This window comes from Ranitomeya imitator, chromosome 3, assembly GCF_032444005.1.
Source record: "Ranitomeya imitator isolate aRanImi1 chromosome 3, aRanImi1.pri, whole genome shotgun sequence".
Classification (NCBI taxonomy): Eukaryota; Metazoa; Chordata; class Amphibia; order Anura; family Dendrobatidae; genus Ranitomeya; species Ranitomeya imitator.
The window spans coordinates 741,063,872-741,080,398 of NC_091284.1; the positions used below are offsets into that span (position 1 = coordinate 741,063,872).

The 16,527-nt window shown below is 44.6% G+C and overlaps 1 protein-coding gene across 8 annotated transcripts in view; it reads left to right on the forward strand.

The window, feature by feature from the left end:
• The window catches only part of TRIM13 (tripartite motif containing 13), a 341,054-nt gene that overhangs the window by 279,595 nt on the left and 44,932 nt on the right, over positions 1-16,527 (forward strand). For 2 of the 8 annotated variants that reach the window (XR_011319413.1, XR_011319412.1), the window contains exon 5: positions 12,188-13,362. The exons of the other annotated variants lie outside the window; for them this stretch is intronic. The gene's annotated coding sequence lies outside the window, so the exon portion shown is untranslated. Of the gene's footprint in view, positions 1-12,187; positions 13,363-16,527 lie in introns of those variants that run through there. 8 annotated transcript variants of the gene reach the window in all.

Here is a 16,527-nt window from a genome sequence, read left to right on the forward strand (position 1 = left end):
TATCATGGGCCCCAATTGTCTGGTATTAGTGCCCTTAAAACTGAGACCCACCATTTCTTGTCAGATTTGATTGTCGTAGATAGGGAAGTGCTGCGTATGTGAAAGTACTGAAGCAATGATTTCCTTTTTTTGTTTTTCATACTTTGTTTATATCAAGTTTTCTGCGTGTGTTTTTTTTCTTACTTTATTGCACAGCAGTGTGTTTATTGGGGGTGTTTTTTTTTCTTTTCTCCTGTAGCTAAAGACCTCAGTTTAATTCCTTTAAACCTTTCCTAATGTATGGGGTTTTGGTTTTTATATAACAATCTTCCAGTAATGAAAGGTATACTATAAGAACTAGGAGATGTTTAACCCCTTAGCGACCGCCGATACGCCTTTTAACGGCGGCCGCTAAGGGTACTTAAACCACAGCGCCGTTAATTAACGGCGCTGTGGAAAAAGTCCATAGCGCCCCCCAGAGGCCGATTTTCTCCGGGGTCTCGGCTGCCGAGGGTAGCCGAGACCCCAGAGAACATGATTCGGGGGGTTTTTAACCCACCCCGCATTTGCGATCGCCGGTAATTAACCGTTTACCGGCGATCGCAAAAAAAAAAAGCGATCTCTTTTTAATTTCTCTGTCCTCCGATGTGATCGCACATCGGAGGACAGAGAAAAGGGGTCCCAGGTGGCCCCCCAATACTCACCTAGCTCCCCCGATGCTCCTCGTGTCTCCCGGTGGGCGCCGCCATCTTCAAAATGGCGGGCGCATGCGCAGTGCGCCCGCCGGCCGGCACCGGGAGAATCTTTGGGGTCTCGGCTGCCGGGGGTAGCCGAGACCCCAAAGAGCACGATCGGGGTCGGTATTACCGACCCCTGTTTTGCGATCGCCGGTAATTAACTGTTTACCGGCGATCGCAAAAAAAAAAAAAAAGTAAAGTGTAATTCTCTGTCCTCTGATGTGATCGCACATCAGAGGACAGAGAAATAGGGGGATTCGGGGACCCTAGCATACTCACCTAGGTCCCTGGATCCTCTTGCTGCTCCTCCTGGCCGCTGGCAGCAGAACATGGCGGACGCATGCCCAGTGCGCCCGCCATCTGTCTCCATCTGCCGGCCGGCAGGAGAACAGCAGTTGGGGCTAAAATTAGGGGTAGGGTTAGGTTAGGGGTAGGGCTAGGGTTGGGGCTAAATTTAGGGTTAGGGTTGGGGCTAAATTTAGGGTTGGGGCTAAATTTAGGGTTCGGGTTGGGGCTAAACTTAGGGTTAGGCTTCTTTCACACTTACGTCGGTACGGGGCCGTCGCAATGCGTCGGCCCAACATACCGACGCACGTTGTGAAAATTGTGCACAACGTGGGCAGCAGCTGTAGTTTTTCAACACATCCGCTGCCCAATCTATGTCCTGGGGAGGAGGGGGCGGAGTTACGGCCATGCATGCGCGGTCAGAAATGGCGGATGCGACGTACAAAAAAACGTTTCATTGAACTTTTTTTGTGCCGACGCTCCGCCAAAACACAACTGATCCAGTGCACGACGGACGCGACGTGTGGCCATCCGTCACGATCCGTCGGCAATACAAGTCTATGGGCAAAAAACGCACCCTGCGGGCACATTTGCAGGATCCGTTTCTTGTCCAAAACGACGGAATGCCAAACGACGCAAGTGTGAAAGTAGCCCTAGGGTTAGGGTTGGGGCTAAAGTTAGGGCTAGGGTTGGGGCTAAAGTTAGGGTTAGAGCTGGGATTAGGGTTAGGGTTTGGATTAGGGTTCGTATTAGGGTTAGGGTTGGCATTAGGGTTACGCTTGGGATTAGGGTTAGGTTTGGGATTAGGGTTAAGGTTAGGGTTGTGATTAGGGGTGTATTGGGATTAGGGTTAGGTTTGAGGTTAGGGTTGAGATTAGGATTAGGGGTGTGTTGGATTTTGGGTTTTGATTAGGGTTATGGTTAGGGTTGACATTAGGGTTGTTTTGGGGTAAGGGTTGTGATTATGGTTAGGGTTAGTGATTAGGATTATGGATGAGGTTGGGATTAGGGTTAGGGGTGTGTTGGGGTTAGGGTTGGAGCTAGAATTGGGGGGTTTCCACTGTTTAGGTACATCAGGGGGTCTCCAAATACGACAGCCAATTTTGCGCTCAAAAAGTCAAATGGTGCTCCCTCCCTTCTGAGCTCTGCCGTGCGCCCAAACAGTGGGTTACCCCCACATATGGGGCATCAGCGTACTCGGGATAAATTGGACAACAACTTCTGGGGTCCAATTTCTCTTGTTACCCTTGTGAAAATAAAAACTTGGGGGCTACAAAATCTTTTTTGTGAAAAAAATATTTTTTATTTTCACGACTCTGCATTCTAAACTTCTGTGAAGCACTTGGGCATTCAAAGTTCTCACCACACATCTAGATAATTTCCTTGGGGGGTCTAGTTTCCAAAATGGGGTCACTTGTGGGGGGTTACTACAGTTTAGGTACATCTGGGGCTCTGCAATCGCAACATAATGCCCACAGACCATTCTATCAAAGTCTGCATTCCAAAAAGGCGCTCCTTCCCTTCCGAGCTCTGCCATGCGCCCAAACAGTGGTTTACCCCCACATATGGCGCATCAGCGTACTCGGGATAAATTGGACAACAACTATTGCAGTCCAATTTCTCCTGTTACCCTTGTGAAAATAACTTGGGGGCTACAATATCTTTTTTGTGGAAAAAAATATTTTTTATTTTCACGACTCTGCATTCTAAACTTCTGTGAAGCACTTGGGCATTCAAAGTTCTCACCACACATCTAGATAAGTTCCTTGGGGGGTCTAGTTTCCAAAATGGGGTCACTTGTGGAGGGTTTCTACTGGTTAGGTACATCAGGGGCTCTGCAAACGCAACATAATACCCGCAGACCATTCTATCAAAGTCTGCATTCCAAAACGGCGCTCCTTCCTTCCGAGCTCTGCCGTGCGCCCAAACAGTGGTTTACCCCCACATATGGGGTACCAGCATACTCAGGACAAATTGGACAACAACTTTTGGGGTCCAATTTCTCTTGTTACCCTTGTGAAAATAAAAATTTGGTGGCTAAAAAATCTTTTTTGTGGAAAAAAAAAATATTTTTTATTTTCACGGCTCTGCATTATAAACTTCTGTGAAGCAATTGGGCATACAAGGTTCTCACCACACATCTAGATAAGTTCCATGGGGGGTCTAGTTTCCAAAATGGGGTCACTTGTGGGGGATTTCTACTGTTTAGGCACATCAGGGGCTCTCCAAAAGCGACATGGCGTCCGATCTCAATTCCAGCCAATTCTACATTGAAAAAGTAAAACGGCACTCTTTCTCTTCCAAGCTCTGCGGTGCGCCCAAACAGTGGTTTACCCCCACATATTGGGTATCGACGTACTCGGGAGAAATTGCACAACAACTTTAGTGGTCTAATTTCTCCTGTTACCCTTGTGAAAATAAAAATTTGTGGGCAAAAAGATCATTTTTGTAGAAAAAATGCAATTTTTTTTTTTCACGGCTCTACGTTATAAACTTCTGTGAAGCACATGGGGGTTCAAAGTGCTCGCCACACATCTAGATAAGTTCCTTAAGGGGTCTAGTTTCCAAAATGGTGTCACTTGTGGGGGGGTTCCACTGTTTAGGCACATCAGGGGCTCTCCAAACGCGACATGGCGTCCAATCTCAATTCCAGCCAATTCTACATTGAAAAAGTAAAACGGCACTCCTTCTCTTCCAAGCTCTGCGGTGCGCCCTAACAGTTGTTTACCCCCACATATTGGGTATCGGCGTACTCAGGAGAAATTGCTCAACAACTTTTGTGGTCTAATTTCTCCTGTTACCCTTGTGAAAATAAGAATTTGTGGGCGAAAAGATCATTTTTGTGTAAACAAAAGCGATTTTTTATTTTCACGGCTCTACGTTATAATCTTCTGTGAAGCACTTGGGGGTTCAAAGTGCTCACCACACATCTAGATAAGTTCCTTAAGGGGTCTAGTTTCCAAAATGGTGTCACTTGTGGGGAGTTTCCACTGTTTAGGCACATCAGGGGCTCTCTAAATGTGACATGGTGTCCGATCTCAATTCCAGCCAATTCTGCATTGAAAAAGTCAAACAGCGCTCCTTCATTTCTAAGTTCTGCGGTGCGCCCTAACAGTGGTTTACCCCCACATATGGGGTATTGGCGTATTCAGGAGAAATTGCATAACAAAATTTATGGTTGCATTTCTGTTTTTACACTTGTGAAAATAAAAAAAATGGTTCTGAATTAAGATGTTCATTTTTTCCTTCCACATTGTTTCAGTTCCTGTGAAGCACGTAAAGGGTTAATAAACTTCTTGAATGTGGTTTTGAGAACCTTGAGGGGTGTAGTTTTTAGAATGGTGTCACACTTCATTATTTTCTATCATATAGACCCCTCAAAATGACTTCAAATGTGATGTGGTCCCTAAAAAAAAATGGTGTTGTAAAAATGAGAAATTGCTGGTCAACTTTTAACCCTTATAACTCCCTAACAAAAAAAAAATTTGTTTCCAAAATTGTGCTGATGTAAAGTAGACATGTGGGAAATGTTATTTATTAACTATTTTTCATGACATATCTCTCTGATTTAAGGGCATAAAAATAAAAAGTTTGAAAATTGCAAAATTTTAAAAATTTTCGCCATATTTCCGTTTTTTTCATAAATAATCGCAAGTAATATCGAAGAAATGTTACCACTAACATGAAGTACAATATGTCACGAAAAAACAATCTCAGAATCAGCGGGATCCGTTGAAGCGTTCCAGAGTTATAACCTCATAAAGTGACAGTGGTCAGAATTGCAAAAATTGGCCTGGTCATTAAGTACCAAATTGGCTCTGTCACTAAGGGGTTAATGTGCATGAAGGCTTATGACAAGTGTAGAGCTCATTAAAGTCTGCAGAACCATGGTGGGATTGTCACTGTGTATGGGGTCCTGACAGATGAATATATACATATATATATTATATCTATCTTTTGGGCTGATCCATGTATTCTGAGGGACCAGCATTTACCAGACGAGTAGGCTGAGCTTTCCTGTGTATGGGAGAGGCAGGAGCGATAACAAAAGAACCTCCATGTGGCTGACAGCCAACTAATGTGAATGTAGGGGGCTGGCAAGGGAGTGAAGTTGGTGATTTATGCGCATCACTTTCTCAGTAGTGACCAGTAATGTTCAAACAATTAAATGCGTGTTTTATCACTATTGCAGAAATTTTGCAGTTAATAATTGAATCAATTCACCCGAACATAGTAAAATATATTCCGTCAGAATAAATCCCCATCTAAAGAGCCTAATAACTGTAAGATACATTATTGTTACGCTCCAGGAGACATCCAGGCCTCTCTTGAACCCTTCAACTGAGTTCGCCATCACCACCTCCTCAGGCAAGGAATTCCAGATTCTCACTGCCCTAACAGTAAAGAATCCTCTTCTATGTTGGTGGAAAAACCTTCTCTCCTCCAGACGCAGAGAATGCCCCTTGTGACATCACCTTCCTTGGTATAAACAGATCCTCAACGAGATATTTGTATTGTCCCCTTATATACTTATACATGGTTATTAGATCGCCCCTCAGTCGTCTTTTTTTTTTTCTAGACTAAATAATCCTAATTTTGCTAATCTATCTGGGTATTGTAGTTTCCCCATCCCCTTATTAATTTTGCTGCCCTCCTTTGTACTTGCTCTAGTTCTATTATATCCTTCCTGAGCACCGGTGCCCAAACTGGACACAGTACTCCATGTGCGGTCTAACTAGGGATTTGTACAGAGGCAGTATAATGCTCTCATCATATGTATCCAGACCTCTTTTAATGCACCCCATGATCCTGTTTGCCTTGGCAGCTGCTGCCTGGCACTGGCTGCTCCAGGTAAGTTTATCATTAACTAGGATCCCCAAGTCCTTCTCCCTGTCAGATTTACCCAGTGGTTTCCCGTTCAGTGTGTAATGGTGATATTGATTCCTTCTTCCCATGTGTATAACCTTACATTTATCATTGTTAAACCTCATCTGCCACCTTTCAGCCCAAGTTTCCAACGTATCCAGATCCATCTGTAGCAGAATACTATCTTCTCTTGTATTGACTGCTTTACATAATCTTCTATCATCTGAAAATATCAATATTTTACTGTGTAATCCTTCTACCAGATCGTTAATATATATGTTGAAGAGAATAGGTCCCAATACTGACCCCTGCGGTACCCCACTGGTCCCCTAATATTGTTTTGTGCTGTCCTTTCTTAGAAATCTAGCTAAAATGATGACATTTTTTTTTTTTTACTTAATCCATGGATTCATTGATGAAATATCGTTTATGGAGACCTCCAGTCTCTTATGTCTGCCTTGTTCAGAAGTCACAACATTGCTTCCTGTAATTGGCAGTGGCAGTCAGGTGTCTAGACTGTGCCATCCTGAAACACCCAATGGGGAGAGGAGGGGGGCGCTCGTCTAGTCACCTGACTAATTAGCGCTACTGTGACTCTGAACAGGGTGGATATTGCTTCCAGAGTGGTCTGTGCTTTACCCACTGGGGTGCTGAAAGGCAAATGTCTCAAATTTTTAATCAATCCCGACCTACAAGACTGTCCAACATTATTATGCACACTGTTTATTTATGAGATCTAAATTAAGTGTGTGAAGGAGGCTCTATATATGTAGAATGAGTTCATGTAAAAGTTTTTTTTTTTTTTTTTTTTTCTCTCCCCCCCCCCCCCTGTAATTTTTCTGATTCTGCTAATGACATTTACCACAGACGGATTCATCTAATTTATTCTCATGCATGTAAAGGCGTCCAATATGTGCGTTTCAGGCAGCATCTGACATGGCTTATACTGGAGAGCAAGTGCCTCGCTATGTCACTGTACCACGTAGATGTGGAGACGGGAGAAGTAAGGATTCATGTGGGTGATTATGTGATGTCAGCTGGATACATGGGGGATTAACACATAAGTTGTCTGAAAATGATTCTGAAGTTGTTCTTCATTTGGGCTTACAGCACAGATTAGAGCGTGATAGTTTTAGTTCCCACTCACATTATTGGCGACCTGCTGTCACTGGGACACTTAGATGCATATGACGGCAATGTCAGATTGGAGAAGGTCGCACTCAGCACCCCAGCTGATTATCTGACGTGGCTGTCTTTGTGAGTGTTGTGGTGTCTTTAATGTTGAAGGATAGGCCTTCAATTGAAATCCTGCATAACGCACTTAAGCCCAGTCATCCATCCAAGGGAACGGTTAAGGAAACTTCTATTTGTTTTTTGTTTTTTTTTTGTTTTAAGAGGAGCATGTCCTCTTTAAATGAGTTGTCCGGCCTGAAGGTACCTTCACACATAACGATATTGTTAACGATATCGTTGCTTTTTGTGACGTAGCAACGATATCGTTAATAAAAATCGTTGTGTGACAGCGACCAACGATCAGGCCCCTGCTGGGAGATCGTTGGTCGCTGAAGAAAGTCCAGAACTTTATTTCGTCGCTGGACCTCCCGCTGACATCGCTGGATCGGCGTGTGTGACACCGATCCAGCGATGTCTTTACTGGTAACCAGGGTAAACATCGGGTAACTAAGTGCAGGGCCGCGCTTAGTAACCCGATGTTTACCCTGGTTACCATCCTAAAAGTAAAAAAAACAAACAGTACATACTTACCTACCGCTGTTTGTCCTCCAGCGCTGTGCTCTGCTCTCCTCCTGTACTGTCTGTGAGCGTCGGTCAGCCGGAAAGCAGAGCGGTGACGTCACCGCTCTGCTTTCCGGCCGCTGTGCTCACACAGACAGTACAGGAGGAGTGCAGAGCACAGCGCTGGAGGACAAACAGCGGTAGGTAAGTATGTACTGTTTGTTTTTTTTACTTTTAGGATGGTAACCAGGGTAAACATCGGGTTACTAAGCGCGGCCCTGCGCTTAGTAACCCGATGTTTACCCTGGTTACCGGGGACCTCGGGATCGTTGGTCGCTGGAGAGCTGTCTGTGTGACAGCTCTCCAGCGACCCAACAGCGACGCATCGATCCGGATCGTTGTCGGTATCGCTGCAGCGTCGCTTAATGTGAAGGGGTCTTGAGTCTGCAGTCACTGTGTTTGGGCAGACTTGTGAATCTTCACATCGCAGGCGTTGCAAGGATTCTCCAGCACCAGGCATGGGCAGGCGTGCGATTTTGCGTTCACACGGCACCTGAGAAAAAAAATATATATATATATTTTATATATAATTTTCTACATAATTTTCTACTATATAATTGTAAAAGGGTCACTTCCGTCTGTCTTTCTGTCACGGATATTCATTGGTCGTGGCCTCTGTCATGGAATCCAAGTCGCTGATTGGTCGTGGCAAAACGCCCATGGACCCTTGCCACGACCAATCAGCGACGGGCACAGTCCGGAAGAAAATGGCCGCTCCTTACTCCCCGCAGTCAGTGCCCGCACCGTACTCCCCTCCTGGTCACCGGTCACACAGGGTTAATGCGGGTGGTAACGGACCACGTTATGCCGCGGGTAACTCACTCCGTTACCGCCGCTATTAACCCTGTGTGTCCCCAACTTTTTACTATTGATGCTGCTTATGCGGCATCAATAGTAAACGATGTAATGTTTAAAAAAAAAACTGCTATACTCGCCCTCCGTTGTCCGCTGAGCCGCTCGCGCCGGCCGCCATCTTGCATTCCCAGCGATACATTGTGAAATTACCCAGAAGACTTAGCGGTCTCGCGAGACCGCTAAGTCATCTGGGTAATTTCGCAATGAATCCTGGGAATGGAAGATGGCGGCAGCCGTGCGCATATCGCTGGAGCTTCGGTGGATCCCAGGAGGTGAGTATGTATATACTCGAGTATAAGCCGACCCGAGTATAAGCCGACCCCCCTAATTTTGCCACAAAAAACTGGGAAAACTTATTGACTCGAGTATAAGCCTAGGGTAGGAAATGCAGCAGCTACTGGTAAATTTCAAAAACAAAAATAGATGCTCCATACCGTTCATTATTGCCCCATAGATGCTCCATATACAACTGTGCTATATAGAATGCTCTGCACCGTTCATTATGACCCCATAGATGCTCCATAGAAAGCTGTGCCCCATATATCTATTGCTCTGCACCTTTGATTATGGCCCCATAGGTGCTCCTTATAATGCTGTGCCCCATATATGCTCTGCACCTTTATGGCCCCATAGGTGCCCCTTATAATGCTGTGCCCCATATATGCTCTGCACCTTTATGGCCCCATAGGTGCTCTTTATAATGCTGTGCCCCTTATATGCTCTGCACCTTTATGGCCCCATAGGTGCTCCTTATAATGCTGTGCCCCTTATATGCTCTGCACCTTTATGGCCCCATAGATGCTCCTTATAATGCTGTGCCCCTTATATGCTCTGCACCTTTATGGCCCCATAGGTGCTCCTTATAATGCTGTGCCCCATATATGCTCTGCACCTTTATGGCCCCATAGGTGCCCCTTATAATGCTGTGCCCCATATATGCTCTGCACCTTTATGGCCCCATAGGTGCTCTTTATAATGCTGTGCCCCATATATGCTCTGCACCTTTATGGCCCCATAGGTGCTCCTTATAATGCTGTGCCCCTTATATGCTCTGCACCTTTATGGCCCCATAGGTGCTCCTTAGAATGCTGCTGGTGCTGCCATAAAAAAAAAAAAAAAATCACATACTCACCTCTCTTCTCAGGACGCCGGCGCTTTCAATAATTACCTGCTCCTCTGCGGCTCCGTCTCCAGCACTGACGCTCAGCAGAGGGCGCGCACTGACTACGTCACAGCGCCCTCTAACCTGAGCGTCATTGCTAGAGGACGCTGCAGACGGAGCCGGAGCGAGGAGCAGGTAATTATAGCGCTGCGCTCCCCTTACCTGCTGCGGCGCGGTCCCTGCAGTCCCTGGCTTCTCCGGCGCTGCAGCTTCTTCCTGTAATTGAGCGGTCACATGGCACCGATCATTTACAGCAATGAATATGCGGCTCCTCCCCTATGGGGGTGGAGCTGCCTATTCATTTCTGTAATGAGCGGTGCCATGTGACCGCTCAGTGCAGGAAGAATCTGCAGCGCCGGAGAAGCCAGGGACTGCAGGGACCGCGCTGGGAGCAGGTAAGTATGATTACACAGCCCCCGCTCCCCCTCCCCTGCTGACACCCGGGTATATGACTCGAGTATAAGCCGAGAGGGGGACTTTCAGCCCAAAAAAATGGGCTGAAAATCTCGGCTTATACTCGAGTATATACGGTAACTATTTTTGTTATTTTCATTATTTTTTAACAGGGATATGGTGCCCACACTGCTGTATACTACGTGGGCTGTTAGATACCGCGTGGCTCTGTGCTGTATACTACATAGGCAGTGTTATATACTATGTGGGCTGTGTGATATACTCCGTGGGCTGTGCTATATATTACGTGGCCACTGTATATACTGCGTGGGCTGTGCTGTATACTACGTGACTGGGCAATATACTACGTGGCTCTGTGCTGTATACTACATGACTGGGCAATATACTACGTGGCTCTGTGCTGTATACTACGTGACTGGGCAATATACTACGTGGCTCTGTGCTGTATACTACATGACTGGGCAATATACTATGTGGCTCTGTGCTGTATACTACATGACTGGGCAATATAGTACGTGGCGCTGGGCAATATAGTACGTGGCGCTGGGCAATATAGTACATGGACTTGCATTTTCTAGAATACCCGATGCGTTCGAATCGGGTCACCATCTAGTGTGTGTGTGTGTGTGTGTGTGTGTATATATATAATATTATAATATTTGTAGCTGAAGACCAGACAACCCCTTGAATCCACAAGCCATTATGACCTAGGTTGATTTGATATATACGTGTTATAGTGAAAAAATCACATTACGGTAAAGTACACAATAGATTAACAATGTGATGGTTAGCACTAAAAAAAACTTCACTATGAAGTCCATGTAGCAGTAAAGTTCTTCTCGGGTGGTCTCCGATCAGTTACAAATACTCGGAGACCACCTGAGCGTGGAAAACCCGAGCAATGAGTATACGTGCTCATCACTACTGACAGTTTTAAAAAATATATATTTTACCTCACAAAATGAATCCTCTGTGATCCCCTGCTGTAATGTCAGTATTGTCTTCTGCTTCCTCCCTGCCCAGGAGATGTGGTATGCTCCGTACATGGTCAATTTTTAAAATGAACTTTCATTCGTGGGAAAAACTCTTTAATGTGACCGGCTTCCTCTGCCTGTAGACACGTCACGTATCTCGGATGATTCATGGCAACCAGCTTAATTCACGTAGGGGCAGTAAATCAGACCCCCGCCATCTTTGTGCAGACAGTAGCGGTCACACTTAAAACTGCGCATGCACTCCTCCTGTACAAAGATGGCGGCAGTCAGTGAATCATTCGGCTGATCCCGGCAGCAGCGTGTTCGCGACAGTATCACGCAAGAAGCTGTGTGTGTGTGGTGCGTACGGCGTATACAGTGTGTGAGTTGCGACGGTGTTCCGCTAGTGGTACCACGCAAGAGGCTGCGTGAGGTGGTGCGTAGAGTGAGAGTGGTGCAACGGAGTTCTGGTGGTACCGCGCAATAGGTTGTTACCAGCAGTTTCCATATTGAGACACCCATCACATGGGTGTCCCAATATGGCGGTCGGTGAACTTCCGCCCCTTGGAATTCTGGGATACGGTGACATCTGGACAGAACAGGAAATGAGAACATTACAAGGCAATGATATAAATAGATATTACGTATTGCAGGAATACTCACTAAGCAGGCCGCCTCCTGTGTGCTGGCACATTGTACCTCCTACCAGTTTTCACGGCGATCTCCTCATGACAACCTTTTGTTGTGTTGCCCGGCCTGTTATCGGAGTGTGCCTGTACAGTGAAGGACTGCAGTCTTACGCACTGTTGTAGAACTACAAGCCCCAGCGTGACATGGCATCCTAGAAGCTGCATGTTATGTGCATAGACCTTGCCCCTGCCAAATTGGACATGGGCTAAATTCTCCATGGTCCTGAACGGGCCTTGCCAAATGCCGATCTGTGACACGTCTGTACCCACCTTACTAGTCTCTGTATATAGAGGACTGTACTCCCATAGCCATCTTCCCACCACTTACTATTTATCACCCAGAGCAGGCCACATATTACTTGGGTTTTGACTGCATGAAGCGGCGCTTTTAATCACTTCATGATGGGTTAAATATTCTCTTCTCTTTTTCAGGTATTGAAAACGGAGACTCGGACCTGGCTATGATTCTGTGTATGTCATGGTTGGGGGACTGGCCGGCAGATCTTTGTGCGTATGGCGCATTAAGAGTGATGCCACGTATGTTTCATGTCTTCCCAGGACTGGTGATGAGCCGAGTGTTAATTACCTTGCCGTACAGTAGCAGCACATAATGGTTTGTGGATTACACAGAGGTGCAGGCCATATTGTGCTGCCGCCAAAACACAAGGGTTTCATCCTCCCAAAGAGAAGTCACCGGCGTTTGTGATTGAAGATGTCAGCCGTGCCTTAGCAGCACGTAAATATTGGAGTTCACTCGTCATATCTTTCCAATATTAACAGTGCTGCTAGAGTAAGGCTAACCATTACCGGGATTGTAAAGAAGCTTCAAGAAGGGCGCCATCACGTGGCCTGTGTTGTGCCATTACTCGTGTTAATCTGTGCCTCCTGCTTATATAATTTTCCTGAATGTTAGGTCTTTAATAATTTAATAAGCTGTCTTGATTTCTGTGAAGAACTAAATGGATTTTGCCATTGCAGTAGTTCTGCTTGTAATGGGGCAAAAGCTATGATTCTGTCAATCACCCAGGATCCAAAATGTCTTCAGAGGGGTAGTGATGCAAAAACTAGTAAGTGGCTTCAGTGCTGCCTCTGGGACATCCCGTTCCAGGAGAGGCGATGGACGCTGCAGGGCGATGGTGCTGCCCCTACCTCCTGTAATATCACGTTTTAGACTCCTCTCAAACAAAACATCATAGGAAGTGCAGCAAAAAAAAACACTTTTTGGAGATTTGGTAGATAGGGTGGTGTGCAATAAAGCTGATTACAAAAGTGTTTAGGGTGCAAAGATAGTATAAAAAATACATTTTAGGTGCCTGACGAGTCCTTGAACTGATCAGTTGGAGTGCAGTCACAATAACGGTGGCCATCACTTCGGGAAGCTGCTGCTTCAGTCATGCTGACATCTGTGATTCCTGTTCTCGTGATTGGTGAGGGGTGTTTTATATTAAAGATGTATAGATGTAGCCAAAAAACTATTGTCATAAACCAAGCCTGCCCTCACCAATATGAAGCCTAGGGCAGGTAATGTAACATTATTGGCAGTGTTGGAAGACTTGATATGACTATATTGTACCTGTATAAGATGTAATAAAGTGTTCAACTGCTAATCTGTCTGCTGGCTTTCCTTTCTGCCTCCATGGAACACATTTATAGTATTTAGCAATGTAATTTATTTGCTATCAGACATGGGACATAGTGTAAAACAATTCCTGAATGGATTTCAGTTTGCAGATAGTGTGCGGCTTTTGATGTATTTTGGAGTAATACCCACAAATCATTACACTTTATTATATTTAATGCATTCACCCCGCAGCCAATTTTTGTGTTTCCGTTTTTTTCATCACCAGAGCCATAAGGCTATGTGCACATGTTGTGGATTTGCCTGTGGAATTTTCTGTGCGGATTCTGCATCTCTTGGCACAAAACGCAGGTCAAAATCCGCGCTTTTTTTAATACGTTTTTTGTTGCGGATTTGCTGTGGGTTTCATGTGTTTTTACACCTGTGGATTTCTATAATGGAAGGGTACAGAAAGGCTGCAGATCCACACAGTGACATGCTGCTTTTAATCCGCTGCGTTTTCTGTGTGGAATTTTCCACACCATTAGCACAGTATTTTTTTTTTTGCCATTGATTTACATTGTACTGTAAATTACTTGCGGATCTGCAGCGTTTCTGTGTGGAAAAAATGCCGCCGATCCGCAGGAAATCTGCAACGTGTGCACATATCCTAATTCTTGTATTTTTCTGTCCACATATGACTTTTTTTTTTTTTTTTGAGGGATGAGTTGTACTTTTGAATGAAGCCATTCATTTTACCACATACTGTAACATGTGCGGTGAAATTGTGGAGGAAAAAAATACAATTCTGACGTTGTTTGGGAATTGATTTACTGTTTACAATTTATTGTAAAAATTACCATTCAATAGGATTCTCCTCAATATGATTACTGCGATACCAAACCTGTCCAGTTTTTCTTTTATTAGCTTAGTGGCGAAAAAAACAAATCCGAAGTTTGCAAACAAAAAAAAATTGGGGGCATTGTCACTTTTCTGAGACCAGTAACATTTTTAATTTTTGTCCGAGGAGTTGTGTGATGGCTTATTTTTTGCAGGACAAGAGGTTTTTTTCGTTTTGTTTTTTTTGTTTGTTTTATTTTATTAGTACTATTTTGGGATAGATGTGACTTTTTGCTGTTTACAGCAATTTTTGAGGAACTGGAATGACCCAAAAAAAAACAATTCTGGCGTTCTTGAATTTTTTCGCTTATGGTGTTTGCCGATCGAGTTAATTGCTTTTATATTTTGATAGATCGGACTTTCTGTACATCTCGATACCACTTTTTCCTGTTAGCCTCCTAAGGGAACTTGAAGCTGCAATTTGTCCGATTGCTTGTACTGTATACAGTGATGCCTCAGCATTTCTGCATAAACCAGAAATCACGGTCTCAGTTGAACCCACAGGCAGGGTTTCGAAGGACCTCCGTAATCACAAGCGTAGGGGTCATCAGCTGATCCCCTGGCTGTCAGAAAAACCCATCAGCGATCTCGTCACAGGAGCACAAATGGGCGGAAGTAATGATGCTTGCACATGTTGGCACGTGTTACATGCTGTTGTCAGAGATTGACAGCAGCATTTTACAAGTTAATGCTTCCGACGTGCTGTGTATATACACTGTGTGCAGAATTATTAGGCAAGTTGTATAAAATGTATCATGTGATCAAAATGCATGTTGTCCTACTCCAAGCTGTTCAGGCTTGAGAGACAACTACCAATTAAGTAAATCAGGTGATGTGCATCTCTGTAATGAGGAGCGGTGTTGTCTAATGATATCAAAACCCTATATAAGGTGTGCTTAATTATTAGGCAACTTCCTTTCCTTTGGCAAAATGGGTCAGAAGAGAGATTTGACGGGCTCTGAAAAGTCCAAAATTGTGAGACGTCTTGCATAGGGATGCAGCAGTGATGAAATTGCCAAACTTTTGAAGCGTAATCACCGAACAATCAAGGGTTTCATGGCAAAAAAAGGTGCAAAATAACTGCCCATGAATTGAAAATCAAGCGTGAAGCTGCCAAGATGCCATTTGCTACCAGTTGTGCCATATTTCAGAGCTGCAATGTTACTGGAGTCATAAAAAGCACAAGGTGTGCGATACTCAGGGACATGGCGAAGGTAAGGAAGGCTGAAAAACGACCACTTTTGAACAAGAAACATAAGATATTTCTTGGCCCAGTCTTGACGGTTTATCTTAAGACTGACTTTTCAAAGGTTTTATGGACTGACGAAATGAGTGACTCTTGATGGGCCAGATGGATGGGCCAGAGGCCGGATCAGTAAAGGGCAGAGAGCTCCACTCCGACTCAGACGCCAGCAAGGTAGAGGTGGGGTACTGGTATGGGCTGGTATCATCAAAGATGAACTTGTGGGACCTTTTCGGGTTGAGGATGGAGTGAAGCTCAACTCCCAGACCTACTGCCAGTTTCTGGAAGACAACTTCAAGCAGTGGTACAGGAAGAAGTCGGTATTGTTCAAGAAAAACATGATTTTCATGCAGGACAATGCTCCATCACATGCCTCCAACTACTCCACAGCGTGGCTGGCCAGTAAAGGTCTCAAAGAAGAAAAAAATAATGACATGGCCCCCTTGTTCACCTGATCTGAACCCCATAGAGAACCTGTGGTCCCTCATAAAATGTGAGATCTACAGGGAGGGAAAAGAGTCCACCTCTCGGAACAGTGTCTGGGGGGGCTGTGGTGGCTGCTGCACGCAATGTTCATCGTAAACAGATCAAGCAACTGACTATGGATGGAAGGCTGTTGTGTCATCATAAAGAAAGGTGGCTATATTGGTCACTAATTTTGGGGGGTGGGGGGGGTTGTTTTTGCATGTTAGAAACGTTTATTTCTAAATTTTGTGCAGTTATATTGGTTTACCTGGTGAAAATAAAAAAGTGAAATGGGAATATATTTGGTTTTTATTAAGTTGCCTAATAATTCTGCACAGTAAGTTACCTGCACAAACAGATATCCTCCTCAGACAGCCAAATATAAAAAAAAAAGCCACTCCAACTTCCAAAAATATTAAGCTTTGATATTTGAGTATTTTGGGTTGATTGAGAACATAGTTGTTGATCAATAATAAAAATAATCCTCTAAAATACAACTTGCCTAATAATTCTGCACACAGTGTATAGCCAATGTCTTGAAGGGGTTAAATAAAATAATGCTACTGGGTTGTAAGAATGACGCTTGATTTAAAAGGACAGGATGCT